Genomic DNA, 17,990 nt, shown 5'->3' with positions numbered 1-17,990 from the left:
ACCAGCTATTACGTCAAACAATAGCTATATATCTGTGTAATTGGTTGTACAAACAAAACCAAAAAACCATTAAAAAAAAAAGGTTTAATTTTTCTGAGGTGCCCGGGTTGAAAACTGTGTTGTCCCAGTTGTGTATTGGACACAATGTGGGCTGCACGACCGCTGTCTGGGACCTCCTGCCTGCTGTGTTTATTTACAGCCCTGGTATCACCGCTAGGTACCAGGGCTATTATGTCACGCTGCCTGCCTGCTGCCACACTCACACTACTCCTCCATTCCTCCTGCTGCTGCTGTCTGTCTGTGTTTCCCACTGCCAGGGTACACAGAATTACCTTCTGCTGCCACTCTGCCACCAGCTATTACGTCAAACAATAGCTGCTCACATTACTCCTCCATTCCTCCTGCTGCTGCTGCTGTCGGTCTGTGTTTCCCACTGCCAGGGTACACAGAATTACATTCTGCTGCCACTCTGCCACCAGCTATTACGTCAAACAATAGCTATATATCTGTGTAATTGGTTGTACAAACAAAACCAAAAAACCATTAAAAAAAAAAAGGTTTAATTTTTCTGAGGTGCCTGGGTTGAAAACTGTGTTGTCCCAGTTGTGTATTGGACACAATGTGGGCTGCACGACCGCTGTCTGGGACCTCCTGCCTGCTGTGTTTATTTACAGCCCTGGTATCACCGCTAGGTACCAGGGCTATTATGTCACGCTGCCTGCCTGCTGCCACACTCACACTACTCCTCCATTCCTCCTGCTGCTGCTGTCTGTCTGTGTTTCCCACTGCCAGGGTACACAGAATTACCTTCTGCTGCCACTCTGCCACCAGCTATTACGTCAAACAATAGCTGCTCACATTACTCCTCCATTCCTCCTGCTGCTGCTGCTGTCGGTCTGTGTTTCCCACTGCCAGGGTACACAGAATTACATTCTGCTGCCACTCTGCCACCAGCTATTACGTCAAACAATAGCTATATATCTGTGTAATTGGTTGTACAAACAAAACCAAAAAACCATTAAAAAAAAAAGGTTTAATTTTTCTGAGGTGCCCGGGTTGAAAACTGTGTTGTCCCAGTTGTGTATTGGACACGATGTGGGCTGCACGACCGCTGTCTGGGACCTCCTGCCTGCTGTGTTTATTTACAGCCCTGGTATCACCGCTAGGTACCAGGGCTATTATGTCACGCTGCCTGCCTGCTGCCACACTCACACTACTCCTCCATTCCTCCTGCTGCTGCTGTCTGTCTGTGTTTCCCACTGCCAGGGTACACAGAATTACCTTCTGCTGCCACTCTGCCACCAGCTATTACGTCAAACAATAGCTGCTCACATTACTCCTCCATTCCTCCTGCTGCTGCTGCTGTCGGTCTGTGTTTCCCACTGCCAGGGTACACAGAATTACATTCTGCTGCCACTCTGCCACCAGCTATTACGTCAAACAATAGCTATATATCTGTGTAATTGGTTGTACAAACAAAACCAAAAAACCATTAAAAAAAAAAGGTTTAATTTTTCTGAGGTGCCCGGGTTGAAAACGGTGTTGTCCCAGTTGTGTATTGGACACGATGTGGGCTGCACGACCGCTGTCTGGGACCTCCTGCCTGCTGTGTTTATTTACAGCCCTGGTATCACCGCTAGGTACCAGGGCTATTATGTCACGCTGCCTGCCTCATTGACTGCCTGCTGCCACACACTCATCCTCCTCCTCCTGCTGCTGAATTTACCTCCTGCTGTCTGTGTGTTTCCACTGCCAGGGAGCACATACAATGGCGCTTCCAACATGCGTGCGCCACCAGCTATTTGTTACGCTCAAAAATAGCTGCATTTCTTTAAAAAAAAATTGAAAAGAGAAATAAGTGAAGAAGATGACGATATAGAAGAAGAAGAAGAAGAAGAAGAAGAAGAAGAAGAAGAAGAAGAAGGAGAAGAAGAAGAAGATGAAGAAGAAGAAAATGAAGAAGAAGAAGAAGAAGATGAAGAAGATGAAGAAGAAGAAGATGAAGAAGAAGAAGAAGAAGAAGAAGGAGAAGAAGAAGAAGATGAAGAAGAAGAAGAAGAAGATGAAGAAGATGAAGAAGATGAAGAAGAAGATGAAGAAGATGAAGAAGAAGAAGATGAAGAAGATGAAGAAGATGAAGAAGAAGATGAAGAAGAAGAAGATGAAGAAGAAGAAGATGAAGAAGATGAAGAAGATGAAGTAGAAGAAGATGAAGAAGAAGAAGAAGAAGATGATGATGAAGAAGATGAAGAAGATGATGATGAAGAAGATGAAGAAGAAGAAGATGAAGAAGAAGAAGAAGAAGAAGAAGAAGACAATATAGAAGAAGAAGAAGATATAGAAGAAGATATAGAAGAAGAAGATATAGAAGAAGAAGAAGATAGAAGATAAAGAAGAAGAAGAAGAAGAAGTATATACAGTACTGAACAAAATTCTGGACACAACTTCTCTTTTCACCTTTTTTTTTTAAAGGAACATCCCCACATAATCACTTGCTGTTGTTACTTGGAAAAAAAGATGTTTCTTGCATCATTCACCCTCAAAACAAGTGTTGGAAGCTATTTAAGGCCAATTTGAATAGTCAGCTCGAATAATGAGCTCGAATACCGACTCGAATAGTGAGCTCGAAGTCCGAGGTCGAATCGAATAGTAAAAATTATTCGACTCGAATATTCGACTGACCTCGAATAATTTACTATTCGAATTCGACCAAACTCGAATTTTAAAAAGGGGTATTTGAGCATCACTAGTCTTCCCATCTAGAAGTGTTTTCCTCAGTTCCTCACTTGAAGGAAGGTGGGTATTATCTCTCTAACAGGGACAGAGAGAGAAACAAATAAAGGACACAGACAGCAGTAACAGTGTAGGAGGTTCTAACTCCATGGAGCTATGGAACTTCTCTATCTGGATTATACGGTACTCCTTAATATTCAGTGGTCAACTCATATAGGAGATTATTCAGTAATACCAAAAGCCCATGTCTGTGCAAATAGTGGTCACTAATAGCAAATTCACCTAGCATTTCCCAGCCGTTGCTATGGTCTGATCTCACCCCATGACTGCTGCAAGTATTCACAGAAGTGATGCTGCTTTCTAGCATATTCACAGAATTCTGTGGTTAAAGCATCTAGTAGGGTATAGAAGGCAGAGAATTGATTACACAATCAACAATTAGCCAATGGTCCTATCTCCCAGACTATGTGTAGCCCCTCCCCCTCAGACATCATCACTTGTGTTTTTTTTATTCCTTTTTTAGCTTCTAGTTGGGCTGGTTAGGGAATTCTGGGGTATCTCCATGTAGAGTGCAAGCCTTTGTGTTATATAACTGTCAGCAGCTTTGCTTCTTCCAACCTCTTAGAACCTCTTGGCTAGTACTACCTTAGCCTACACGCTATGTATTTGTGAATGTAGATACTAGGTATATTTGCACCTTAGCACTACTAGCACTTATCACTATGCACTTTTCCCTTGAAAAAGCTTCTGTATGAAGTGAAACCTGTCGGGTTTTTTGATTGGGGGGGGGGGGGTACATATTATATATTACTATCTGGAGAGGATTGAGGACTTGGGAGCATATTCCTTCTAAACATGTGGCTAACAGTGTCCCAACCTCACTAGCAAGTTATTTGAACCTTTTTATGAGCTGAAACTCAATGTATATGTTTAATGTGGCTAATAAAAGTTAGGTTTTATACATCTAATTAATCACTGCATAGGATCAAATTTGTGTTGTATATGTTGTTGTAAATCAGGTCCCCCTTTGTGTTTTCTTCTTCCAACCTCGCCTGGTGCTGGAGAGGGTCATTCAAAATATAAATTGAAAATTGATTTAAAGGGTACTGGTTTTATCAGAATTTTTTAATCAGATTTTTTGTAGATTTGATGCGTTGACTGAACAGTCTAATATTATATATATATATATATAATATAATATATTGATATATATTGATAACGTCTAATAGTATATAGTAACGTCTAATAGTATATAGTAACTTTCAGCTATTGTTCAGGTTCGTTACTAGCTAGTAGGATGCTCATATGGATTCCACAAAAAAGAAATTTCCACATTTCCAATTGGAACTCGGAAATCGCAAATCAGATTTATGTGGAAATACCGCATTATCGCAGCTCGGTAATTTTAACCCAATCATAAAACTCTGAATCATTGGCCCAATCAGAGAATGCAGAGTCAGCTCGGAAGTATTTGGCAGAGAATGTAAAAAATGACCAAAAACAAGACTCGGAAATAGGAAATGGAAATCGGAACTCGGAAATCTGATTGATAATCGGCATTGGCAAAAATCGTAATTTCTGCAGAATCAGAAATTGGCATTTCCGACCATCCCTAGTAGGTAGCTACAACTGAAGCAAACTGAGCAAATATTATATTGAAATATATTTCTCCACAGATGGATGCAACAAGTAATATTTTATATATAAACTTTGCATTCTGGAGTTAGACTAATGTATCTGGTGATTGACAAATATGTATTATCTGTGTCTCACAGATGTCCCAATCACTGGGTGTAAATTCTGTCAACTTATCATGAGACAAGCACAGCACTGAGTTTGTGACACTTGTGAACAGCTGTTGCTGGAATAATTAACTTCTAATGCTTCAAGAACTGCCCAGTGACTGAATTACCTCAGACCCAGCAGCTTCTAGAATAGTTGGAAGTGTCTGTGGCAGATACTTTTATCAGATAGAGCTAAGTGAGTGGGTGATATAGAACAGTGTTTCTCAACATTATATACTATGTAACCCTGTATTAATGACTTTCTTGGCAAGTATCTCCTGTTGCAAGTAACATCATCTCAAGCAAGGCCAATTTGTACTTCTTATGGCCCATACTCACGGGCTACAATTGTCGCCGCAACACGCGTCGCGCGCGTGTTGCGGCGACAGGTCGCCCGTAAGTATGCGCCGTCGCACGGGCGCGCACCCCGAACTGTCGCCCGTCGCTGATGTCACCAGGTGATTGAAAGTTTCAATCGCCTGGCGACAGTCGCCGCCGCACCTCCGCTGCAGCTGTCGCTAGTCCGCCTGAGTACGCGGACTAGCGAAAGCAACCTCCATTGAGGTATACGGAGCTTCCGGCGGGGGGAGGAGGAACGTCGGCAACAGCTTCCGTCGCGCCGCTGGTCTCTCTTCCGCGTGTGTACGCGGAGGGACCTGGCGAGGAGCTGTCGCCGGCCTGTCGCCCACATGCTCACGTGTGCTGGCGACAGGCCACTTTTGCTGCCCGTGAGTATGGGCCATTACTGTCCAAGGCCCACTATTACTAGCCGCCCCTAACCAGATAGTATCCTACCACCTCTCTCCACACCCCTTCCCCCCAAAAAATGTTTGGGCCGCTGGTGTCCACTATTGTGGTTAGTGCTGAGGTCTCCATGGCAACGTGAAGTGAATCAATCATGTCACATGGGGGAACTGGTCAATCAAACAGTGATCTACAGGTGGTGAGAGCCATCCACCACACCCACATAGTCAAAAGTGTCTAACAATGGGGTGGTGGGTGGGGTCAGCAACACGTAAAAGTGAGTCCTGTACCCACTGCGGTCTCCATGGTATCAGCGCTGGACAATCAATAATTAGGAAATGGGGACTGTGATAGGCTGCCTTCTGTATTCTGTACTATTTGCTGGTGCTGCCCCTGGCCCTTTCATCCCCAAAACACGTACGTGCCAGACCTGGCCTTGTGTAACTGCCCGCAGCTGTGGCTATGTCATTGGACCAGGTCTGGCTTTTTGCTAATCACACACTGTTCACGCATGCTTGGTTAACTGAGTGCAGCTGCCTGTAGCATAGCACAGGCAGATGCCAACTAGTACTAAAAGTGCAGTTACCCCGACCCCTTTCATTTGTTTGGACACTTCAACTGAAACTAAAGCCCACTGCCTGCAGGCCGCCCCTTGTTTATCTGGTGCCCTAGGCCACGGCCTATGTCGCCTTGCCAGAAATCCAGCCATGATCTCAAGTACACTTTGATGCTCACATATTGCTTAGGAGTACTTCATAACTGTGTATATAGTGCATTGGAAAGTATTCACAGAGCATCACTTTTTCTGCATTTTGTTATGTTACAACCTTATTCCAAAATGGACAATTGCAAACAGAGGCACCAGATGAGGATAAAACAATTAAAAAAATTAAAATGGGAGGTAGTGGAGGACTTACCTCCTCAAAGTAGTTATGACAGTCTATATTTCACCTAAAATATTTTATTTAATTAAAAAGTACTCCAAATTTTTAATTGTTCAGTCAATCCTCATCTGGAACCTCTGTTCACAATTGTTCATTTTCTGAGTCCACCCTTGGTGGAGGCCTGTTACCCCTTTTTCCACATCTATGGAGAGGGACATTTTTAAGCCGAGTGGTCCAATGTCCCCACCTGCTATTACAGTGGTTGCCTTGGTGGCAGTGGCATAGCAGTAGGGGTTGCAGAGGTAGCGACCGCATCGGGGCCCTTGGGTCAGCGGGCCACAAGGGGCCCTCCATCAATAGCTCTCTATTGGCCCTGTGCTGGTAATAAATTGGCCCTGTGCTAGTAATAAATTCACTTCTATAGATGTTTTAAATAATAGTAATCATTAACAAACTATTTCCCATCCCCTACTTGCACCTCTGACACTGTGAAAATCCTTGGCAGGTTTTGGTGCGCCTTATCAATTGTTATATATAGAGTGCTTGGGAGGCCCTATGTAAAACTTGCACTGGGGCCCATAGTTCCTTTGCTACGCCACTGCTTGGTGGTCACCCAGATTTGTGAGTATATTTCACGTACATACTATTCAACATTTCCTGCATTGTTGTATTACACTATTTGGGCTCTCTATATTTTTGTCTTCCAATTATTCCAAACTGGATGAAATTAATTGTTTCCTCTAAATTCTACACACAAAATCTCATAATGACAATGTGAAAGAACTTTACTTGCATTTTTGGCAAATATATTAAAACAAAAAAAAACTGAGAAGTCACATGTACATACAGAAAGTATTCACAGCTTTTGCCATGAAGTTCAAAATTGAGCTCAGGCGCATCCTATTTCCTCTGATCATCCTTGAGTTTAATTGGAGTCCACCTGTGGTAAATTCAGTTGATTAGACATGATTTGGAAAGGCACACACCTGTCTACATAAGGTCCCACAGATGATAGTTCATGTCAGAGAACAAACCAAGCATGATGTCTGTAGACCTCCGAGTAGGGATGGTCGGAAATGTTGATTTCCGATTCTGCAGAAATTCCAATTTCCGCCAATGCCGAATACCGATTTCGTGGATTTCCGAACAGTTTCCAATTTCCGATTTCAAAGTAGTGTTTTTTGGTCATTTTTTGCATTCTCTGATTGGCCAATACTTTGAGTTGACTCTGCATTCTCTGATTGGTCCACTGCTTCCGAGTTCTGTGATTGGCCTAAAATTATCGAATTGCAGTAATGCAATATTTCTGCAGAAATCCGATTTCTGAGTTCCGTTTTCGGATTTCCGATCGGAAATTTAGATTACAGACCGGAAATTCGAAAATTTCAATTCCGCAAAATCCAAATGAGCATCCCTACCTCCGAGACAGGATTGTCTCAAGGCACAAATCTAGGGAAAAAGTGATGCAATGCGAATACTTTCTGGATGCACTGTAAATGCTTTCAAAACATGCTTTGATGCTTTTAATTAACTATAAAGACTTATAAAAGGAAAGAGGAACCGAGAGCCCAATATAGTGTAGTAAGTCAAGGCAAAAAATGGTATAATGGAAAGGAGTAAAAAGTGTATACTCACAAACCCGGGTTACCTCCAGGCAACCACTAAACAAGCAGGTGGGGAGTTTGACCTGTCCCCACTCAGGATTAAGAAGTCACTCTCTGTAGGCGTGAAGAAAAAGGGGGTATCCCCCTCCACCAAGGGTGGATATATGATGCAGTATAGACTGAACAGAGGTGCCAAAAGGATAAAAACAGTGTTTAAAATATTTAAAAAGTTGCTAAGGGGGCAGTGGTGACAACTTGCTGTGTACTCCTACCTCTACTACCTGAAGAAGCGGGCTTATGCCTGCGAAACGCGTTGTATAATAACCCTGGAGTGTACCAATAAATTTTTCCTTGTTATATTACACAGTTTTTGTGTCAAAAGGGGTTTAGTCCACCACTGCCCCCATAGCAACTTTTTAAATATTTTAAACACTGTTTTTATCCTTTTGACGCCTCTGTTCAGTCTATACTGAACTATAAAGACTTATTCAGGCAAATTTATGTATGGCTTACCATTTTTTCTATCTCAAAACTTAGTATAATAAATTGACTATAACAAGTTCAAGTAACCCCTTGAGTCCAACGAAAGTAGTCCCTGGAGTACACGTAGCTTATGTTGGGAATCTAGGAGGTATAGTACAGGGCTTATGGCTTACTTTGGAGCTGAGTTGATTTCACCAACACAGTCAAAGATGTATGTAAAGTATGGTAGGCATGGCTTGTACCATAGGCTCTAGATGATAGAGGGTGCAGTGCTCAAGTCATGCTTGCTATATCTTAGGTTCATAACCCTGAACTGTATGGCTGGGGCATGCCTAACTGCAAACGGAGGAAACAGCTGTTGGTGTGATGTACTCACCCACTGCATGCATCCTTCAGAGTTAGGGTGAGCAGCTCTCTTGATCTATGAACTGCTGGGAGTGAAGGATGTATGAGGTGAGCTATATAGGGTGTGCAACTGTGTGTGAGACTGTGACTGTGTGTGACTGTGTATGTGTACATTGTATGAATTGGTGAGGTTCTTGAAATGTAAATTCATTTAGAACTAATGTTTCAGCAGCAAACTATATGCAGAGTTATCCCTTAAAAATGCAAATCTGTATTCCTCAGCGCTGAGACATCAACCTCTTCTGTTGTTATAGCCTGTAGTCACCCAGTGCTTGAAATACAGTGTCCACCACCAAGGGACAAACCACAAGCCAGGCTAAGTAGTTTCCAACAACAGGGGGTTACAATCTTTATTCGGCAATTTTCATAAAAACATTACTTACATTGTGGGTCCATGCAAGCTGGACCCGAACTGCATAAAAAGCATATAAGGTATTTGCACTGACAAATGTCAAAGTGCACCTTATCACACCATTCAATGGTCGTTTTCACAGAGATCGCCCGTCTCTCCTTCCCTACCAGGTTTCGGCCTTATGCCGTCATCAGGGGCCCTGATGACGGCATAAGGCCGAAACCTGGTAGGGAAGGAGAGACGGGCTATCTCTGTGAAAACGACCATTGAATGGTGTGATAAGGTGCACTTTGACATTTGTCAGTGCAAATACCTTATATGCTTTTTATGCAGTTCGGGTCCAGCTTGCATGGACCCACAATGTAAGTAATGTTTTTATGAAAATTGCCGAATAAAGATTGTAACCCCCTGTTGTTGGAAACTACTTAGCCTGGCTTGTGGTTTGTCCCTTGGTGGTGGACACTGTATTTCAAGCACTGGGTGACTACAGGCTATAACAACAGAAGAGGTTGATGTCTCAGCGCTGAGGAATACAGATTTGCATTTTTGTGGTTCCATTGTGGATTGGAGTTCACCTCTAGCAGCGAGTTATATTGGTGTGGAGCGCTTGATATTACCTACAACATAGAGTTATCCCTTAAGACATAGATTCTAGTGAAATGTCTTGCTTGGTAGAAGGAAGGTCAGCTAGTTCTAATCTACATGTTGTTCAGTCTGGGAGGTGCCAGAACACATTTCGGGACTTTCACATCATGCAGAGGGACATCAGTTTCCATGAAATAGCAGGGAACTGGTCAACGGAACCCCAAGTATGGATTTGGTGTGACTGTCATACACAGTGGATGGTACCTCAATCATAGAAGCCAATATAAAGCTCATAATGTAGTTAACACCTATCATACACCCACAGCCCACCTACAGTGGGGTGTGACTAATTAACACTTATTAAGCTGGAGACTTTTCTCTATATAAGATGTAGACATAGTTTTATAGTTAACTTACTTATGCTCATTTATGCTTACTGATGCTTACTTAGGAACTTAGGTGCTTACTATGCTATGTACTTGCTATGCTAGCTTCCTTTAATTTGCTGCTACTTCTAGTAGATATGCAATCATATTCCTGTTTCCTGATTTGCCGTAACCAAGATTACTTCTGAATGAACACCTTGTATCGCTGAATGATGCAAATAAATTCCTAACTGCTCCGAGTGTACTAACCCGAGCAGAAAGTACCCAACAATGCCTAGATTTGCTGCTGTAGTGCAGCCTGAGATCTTAGCTGTCACTAGCTGGTGTAGAGTAGTGTTGGGCGAACAGTGTTCGCCACTGTTCGGGTTCTGCAGAACATCACCCTGTTCGGGTGATGTTCGAGTTCGGCCGAACACCTGACGGTGCTCGGCCAAACCGTTCGGCCACATGGCCGAACTAAGAGCGCATGGCCGAACGTTCCCCGAACGTTCGGCTAGCGCTGTGATTGGCCGAACGGGTCACGTGGTTCGGACCCGAACGCGCTCTGATTGGCCGAACGGTCACGTGGTTCGGGTAAATAAATACCCGAACCATGTCATATCTCCGCCATTTGTCTGTGGGTTTAGCTTTGGGTAGGCAGGCAGTGTAGTTCGCGCTCCAGCCACGCTAGCCAGGGTCCCCCCCAGTCATTGTGTGTCGCAGCTGGGAACAGTAGTACACCGCTCGCTCAGCCACACTATATATAGCATTGTTTACTGCCACTGTGTACCTCGCTCAGCCACACTATATAGCATTCTGTGTACTGTTCTATGTCTGCTGGGAACAGTAGTACACCGCTCGTTCAGCCACACTATATAGCATTCTGTGTACTGTTCTGTGTCTGCTGGGAACAGTAGTACACCGCTCGTTCAGCCACACTATATAGCATTCTGTGTACTGTTCTGTGTCTGCTGGGAACAGTGGTACACCGCTCGTTCAGCCACACTATATAGCATTCTGTGTACTGTTCTGTGTCTGCTGGGAACAGTAGTACACCGCTCGTTCAGCCACACTATATAGCATTCTGTGTACTGTTCTGTGTCTGCTGGGAACAGTAGTACACCGCTCGTTCAGCCACACTATATAGCATTCTGTGTACTGTTCTGTGTCTGCTGGGAATAGTGGTACACCGCTCGTTCAGCCACACTATATAGCATTCTGTGTACTGTTCTGTGTCTGCTGGGAATAGTGGTACACCGCTCACCCGCCACTGTATAGCATTGTGCACTGTGTCGCTGCTGGGAATAGTGGTACACCGTTCACCCGTCACTGTATAGCATTGTGCTCTGTGTCGCTGCTGGGAATAGTGGTACTGTATAGCATTTCTGTACTGCCACTGTACTGCTGCCAGTCAGCGTGTACTGTAAGGATAAGTGAAATGAGGAAGAAATCCGGTGAAAGAGGGAGGGGCAAGGGAAGAGGTGTTTCCCCTGACGGTTCACGTACAGGCCACAGGGGAGCACCCAAGAAAACCCACTCAATACCGCCCATGTTGTCCAGGACAACAACCCTCACAAATCCAAAAGAACAGGACCAGATAATTACTTGGATGACCTCTCAAGCGTCCAGCAGTGGGTTAAGCAGCACCAGCACATCACGCACGAGGTCCGAGTCCTCAGCCAGTTACAAGGAGCCAGTGGGCACAAAGCTGACACAACCGGCAGCGACACCACGCACACAACTGCCAGATAACCAGTCCGATGAATTACCTCAGGACACAATGGGGTATTCGCAGGAGCTATTCCCAGCCCAACAAACTTCCACCTTTCAAAGGTCAATGGAGGAACAGCCAGAAATGTTGTGCCTGGATTCACAACCGTTAACTGTGGGAAATGCACCGCGCACTGAAATACAAGGCGAGTCCGAAGAGGACTCGGAAACCCAAATCCCAGAGCAATTTGGGCAGGAGGGGTTGCAATTGCAGGAGGTCGGCCGACAAGATCTGGAAGACGACGTTGGAGTGTGCTGCGCAGAGGTTGTTGTGGGGAGCTCTACTCCACGGCGGCGGCCCACAATGACATATGACGAGTTTGAGGAGATGGAAGAGGAGGGTATGGACAATGTGGACAGAGACCCAGATTTTGTTTGTGAACGAGAACATCGCCGTCGTAGCAGCAGCACAGATGAGTCTGTTGAAGAACCCACTGCTGCATGAGCTCGCCTTGTGCCACAAGGTAGGCGGCGCGCAATTTCAGGCACCACAAGCGTGGAAGTTCAAGTGAGAGGCAAAAGAGGAGCAAACAGAAATCGCCAGCAAGGAGGCAGGTGCTCCAAAGTCTGGGCTTTCTTTGAAGACTGCACTGAGGATGTTACCATGGCGATTTGCAAGGTGTGCAAGACCCGCCTGAGCAGGGGGAAAAGTATTAACAACCTCTCCACCACCAGCATGAGCCGTCACATGCTATCCAAACATCCCACTCTTTGGGCAAACGCGTCAGGACAGGGTACCAGAAACAACACTGCCTCCCTTGGGTTCACCAGACCCGCCTCAGCAGCAGCAGTAGCCCAGCCATTGCGTGGTTCACAACATTCACAAACATCAGACGACGCTGACACTGTCACTTTCCGGAGTAGTGCTCTTGAGGTCTCCCAGTGTTCTTCAAACACAACAACCAACAGCCCTTCCGTGTGCAGCGCTACGGTTCAGTTGTCTGTGTCGGAGATGTTTGAGCGCAAGAGGAAATTGCCAGCAAATGACCCCCGGGCCGTGGCAGTAACAGCCAGCATAGCCAAGCTTCTGGCCTGCGAAATGCTGCCATATCGATTGGTGGAGACAAACAGCTTCAAGGGCATGATGTCAGTGGCCATCCCACGTTACGTGGTTCCCAGCCGCTACCACTTTGCACGCTCTGCAGTGCCTGAGTTGCATGAGCACGTGGTCAGCAAAATAACCCGAAGCTTGAAGAATGCCGTTGCCTGCAAGGTTCACCTCACCACTGACACCTGGACGAGTGCGTTCGGCCAGGGTCGATACATCTCCCTTACCGCGCACTGGATGAACCTTGTGGAGCCTGGCAGCGATTCCTCACCTGCTACGGCACGGGTGTTGCCCACGCCACAAACAGCTGCACCGCCGTCCCTCACACTGGATAACAGCAGCACCTACCTCTCTGACTCCTTCTCCTCCAACGCATCTCAAAGCTGTACCTCATCCGGAAACGCTAACCCAGCAGCAGTAGGATCGTGGAAGCAGTGCAGCACAGCTGTTGGCATGCGTCAGCAAGCGTTGCTGAAGCTAATCTGCCTTGGGGATAAGCAGCACACAGGGGAGGAAATTTGGAAGGGAATAAAGGAACAGACGGATTTGTGGCTGGCACCGCTGGACCTGAAACCGGGCATGGTTGTGTGTGATAATGGGAGTAATCTCATTCGCGCTTTAAGGTTGGCTAAGCTGACACACATCCCTTGCCTGGTGCACGTGATGAACCTAGTAGTTCAGCGGTTCCTGAGGACATACCCAGGCGTGGCCGATCTTCTGTTGAAGGTGCGTCGAGTGGCCAAACATTGTAGAACTTCCAGTACTGCTTCGGGGGCACTCGCCAAGATGCAGGAGCGCTTCAATCTCCCCCACCATCGCTTGCTGTGTGATGTCCCTACGCGCTGGAATTCTACGCTGCACATGCTAGCCCGCTTTTGCGAGCAGAAGAGTGCAGTGGTCCAGTACATGACGGCGCAGTACCGAGGCGCATCCGGCCAGCTGCCAAGCTTCTGTGGATCCGATTGGGCCAACATGTTGGACCTCTGCCAAGTCCTCCAAAATTTTGAGCAATCCACGTTGCTTGTGAGCAGTGACAACTCTTCAGTCAGCATTACCATACCACTGCTGTGTTTACTGAAGAGGTCGATGTTAAAAATCAAGGAAACAGCTGTCATGATGCAACTGGGGGAATCTGAAGGAGAAAACGATCAGCGTGATGGTACCAACATCAGGCCATCCGCCTCAGGGAACGCTGGCCCCAGCAGCTATGACGAAGAAGAGGAGGAGGAACAGCTGGAGTTGGAGCAGGAGTTTCATGCCACCACTGACGAGGGCCAGAGCGGTGCACGTTGGACTTCCACAATTCAACGCGAATGGTCAGCAGAAGCAGACCAGGAGGAAGGTGACGACTATGATGCATCACAACAACTATCACAACGCTCACAAGAGGATGATGAGGATTCTGGTAGGACTCTGGCACACATGGCTCAATTCATGCTAGACTGCATTGAACGTGACCCACGCATTGTGCGCATTCTGGACAACACCAATTACTGGGTTTATACCCTTCTGGATCCACGGTACAAACACAATGTTCCAAAACTGCTTGAAGAAAGAGTCAGACAGGTCAAAATGGAAGAATACCAGCAGGCCCTTGTGGAGACTTTAGAGAGGAGATTGACATCCTCCCCCTCCTCTAGCCAGTTGTACGCAGACAGACTGACTTCCGCAAACCCAGGACGACCAGAAGGGCAGCAAACAACGCAAGCCGCAGCTAGTACCCAAAAGGGAATGGTATCGGCAGTGTCCTTGGAGTGGGAAAATTTTCTGACACCCATGCAGCAGCAGCCCACTGAACAGCAAGCGTGCAGATCCACCTCCAACACCGATCGCCTGGAGAAGATGGTCAAGGACTACATGTCAGATGACGTAGCTGTGTCTAACAATCCATCTGCACCCTTCAACTATTGGGTATCGAAGCTAGACACCTGGCACGAACTGGCAATGTACGCAATAGAGGTGCTGGCTTGCCCGGCAGCCAGCGTTATGTCGGAACGCTGTTTCAGTGCTGCCGGAGGCATCGTCACAGATCGGCGTATCCGCCTCTCCACAGAAAATGCAGACCGTCTGACTCAAATTAAAATGAATCAATCCTGGATTGGAAACGACTACGCAACACTCCAGGACCCCAACCAAGTAACATGCCCAATGAACATCTGGGATGGTTTAGCGTTTCCGGTCCCTGTTTATTGAACCTCTTATCTGTATTACACTTATGACTGCATGGCGGCAAAAAGCATTGCTATATCCGCACGCTTTTTGTCCTCATGCAAGGCCTGTGTTGTTGTGTCTCAAAAAGCTTGGCCTTCTCCTCCTGCGCCTGCTCCTGTTCCATCACGTCTGCTGCTGCTGGGTTAGCATTTCCAGTCTCTGTTTATTGAACCTCTCATCTGTATTACATTTATGACTGCATGGCGGCAAAAAGCATTGCTATATCCGCACGCTTTTTGTCCTCATGCAAGGCCTGGGTTGCGTCTCAAAAAGCGTGGCCTTCTCCTCCTGCGCCTCCTCCTGTTCCATCATGTGTGCTGCTGCTGGGTTAGCGTTTCCAGTCCCTGTTTATTGAACCTCTCATCTGTATTACATTTATGACTGCATGGCGGCAAAAAGCATTGCTATATCCGCACGCTTTTTGTCCTCATGCAAGGCCTGGGTTGTTGTGTCTCAAAGCGTGGCCTTCTCCTCCTGCGCCTCCTCCTGTTCCATCACGTGTGCTCTGTGCTGCTGCTGGGTTAGCGTTACCGGTCCCTGTTTATGGAACCTCTTCTCTTTATTACATTTATGACTGCATGGCGGCAAAAAGCATTGCTGCTATATCCGCACGCTTCTTGTCCTCATGCAAGGCCTGGGTTGTTGTGTCTCAAAAAGCGTGGCCTTCTCCTCCTGCGCCTCCTCCTGTTCCATCACGTGTGCTGCTGCTGCTGCTGGGTTAGCGTTACCGGTCCCTGTTTATTGAACCTCTTATCTTTATTACATTTATGACTGCATGGCGGTAAAAAGCATGCTATCCGCACGCTTCTTGTCCTCATGCAAGGCCTGGGTTGTTGTGTCTCAAAAAGCGTGGCCTTCTCCTCCTGCGCCTCCTCCTGTTCCATCACGTGTGCTGCTGCTGCTGCTGCTGGGTTAGCGTTACCGGTCCCTGTTTATTGAACCTCTTATCTTTATTACATTTATGACTGCCTGGCGGTAAAAACCATGTTACCTGTGCAAAGAAACATGACATTTTCAGCATTTAAAAGACAATTTTTCCTTTGAAACTTTACAATCAATTTTCTCAAAAACTATAAGCTCTTTTTGCTAAATTTTTTTTTCCTCTTGTACCCACTCCCAAGGTGCACATAAATTTGGGGTATGTAGCATGTAAGGAGGCTTTACAAAGCACAAAAGTTCGGGTCCCCATTGACTTCCATTATGTTCGGAGTTCGGGTCGAACACCCGAACATCGCGGCCATGTTCGGCCTGTTCGGCCCGAACCCGAACATCTAGATGTTCGCCCAACACTAGTGTAGAGTAGTGTTGGGCGAACAGTGTTCGCCACTGTTCGGGTTCTGCAGAACATCACCCTGTTCGGGTGATGTTCGAGTTCGGCCGAACACCTGATGGTGTTCGTCCAAACCGTTCGGCCATATGGCCGAACTAAGAGCGCATGGCCGAACGTTCCCCGAACATTCGGCTAGCGCTGTGATTGGCCGAACGGGTCACGTAGTTCGGACCCGAACGCGCTCTGATTGGCCGAACGGGTCACGTGGTTCGGGTAAATAAATACCCGATCCACGTCATTTCTCCGCCATTTGTCTGTGGGTTTAGCTTTGGGTAGGCAGGCAGGGTAGTTTTCTCTCCAGCCAGGCTAGCCAGGGTCCCCCCAGTCATTGTGTCGCTGCTGGGAACAGTAGTACACCGCTCACCCACACTATATAGCATTGTGTTTACTGCCACTCTGTGTACACCGCTCACCCACCACTGTATAGCATTGTGTTTACTGCCACTCTGTGTCTCTGCTGGGAACAGTAGTACACCGCTCAACCACCACTGTATAGCATTGTGCTCTGTGTCTCTGCTGGGAACAGTAGTACACCGCTCACCAACCACTGTATAGCATTGTGCTTTGTGTCGCTGCTGGGAACAGTAGTACACCGCTCAACCACCACTGTATAGCATTGTGCTCTGTGTCGCTGCTGGGAACAGTAGTACACCTCTCACCCACCACTGTATAGTATTGTGCTCTGTGTCGCTGCTGGGAACAGTAGTACACCGCTCACCCACCACTGTATAGCATTGTGCTCTGTGTCGCTGCTGGGAACAGTAGTACACCGCTCAACCACCACTGTATAGCATTGTGCTCTGTGTCGCTGCTGGGAACAGTAGTACACCTCTCACCCACCACTGTATAGTATTGTGCTCTGTGTCGCTGCTGGGAACAGTAGTACACCGCTCACCCACCACTGTATAGCATTGTGCTCTGTGTCGCTGCTGGGAACAGTAGTACACCGCTCAACCACCACTGTATAGCATTGTGCTCTGTGTCGCTGCTGGGAACAGTAGTACACCGCTCACCCACCACTGTATAGCATTGTGCTCTGTGTCGCTGCTTGGAACAGTAGTACACCGCTCACCCACCACTGTATAGCATTGTGCTCTGTGTCGCTGTTGGGAACAGTAGTACACCGCTCACCAACCACTGTATAGCTTTGTGCTCTGTGTCGCTGCTGGGAACAGTAGTACACCGCTCACCCACCACTGTATAGAATTGTGCTCTGTGTCGCTGCTGGGAACAGTAGTACACCGCTCACCCACCATTGTATAGTATTGTGCTCTGTATCGCTGCTGGGAACAGTAGTACACCGCTCACCCACCACTGTATAGCATTGTGCTCTGTGTCACTGCTGGGAACAGTAGTACACCGCTCACCCACCACTGTATAGTATTGTGCTCTGTGTCGCTGCTGGGAACAGTAGTACACCACTCACCAACCACTGTATAGCATTGTGCTCTGTGTCGCTGCTGGGAACAGTAGTACACCGCTCACCAACCACTGTATAGCATTGTGCTCTGTGTCGCTGCTGGGAACAGTAGTACACCGCTCACCCACCACTGTATAAAATTGTGCTCTGTGTCGCTGCTGGGAACAGTAGTACACTGCTCACCCACCACTGTATAGTATTGTGCTCTGTGTCGCTGCTGGGAACAGTAGTACACCGCTCACCCACCACTGTATAGCACTGTGCTCTGTGTC

The sequence above is a fragment of the Hyperolius riggenbachi genome, chromosome 4 (assembly GCF_040937935.1).
Source record: "Hyperolius riggenbachi isolate aHypRig1 chromosome 4, aHypRig1.pri, whole genome shotgun sequence".
Taxonomy (NCBI): domain Eukaryota; kingdom Metazoa; phylum Chordata; class Amphibia; order Anura; family Hyperoliidae; genus Hyperolius; species Hyperolius riggenbachi.
Note: the sequence above shows the minus strand (reverse complement) of the source record.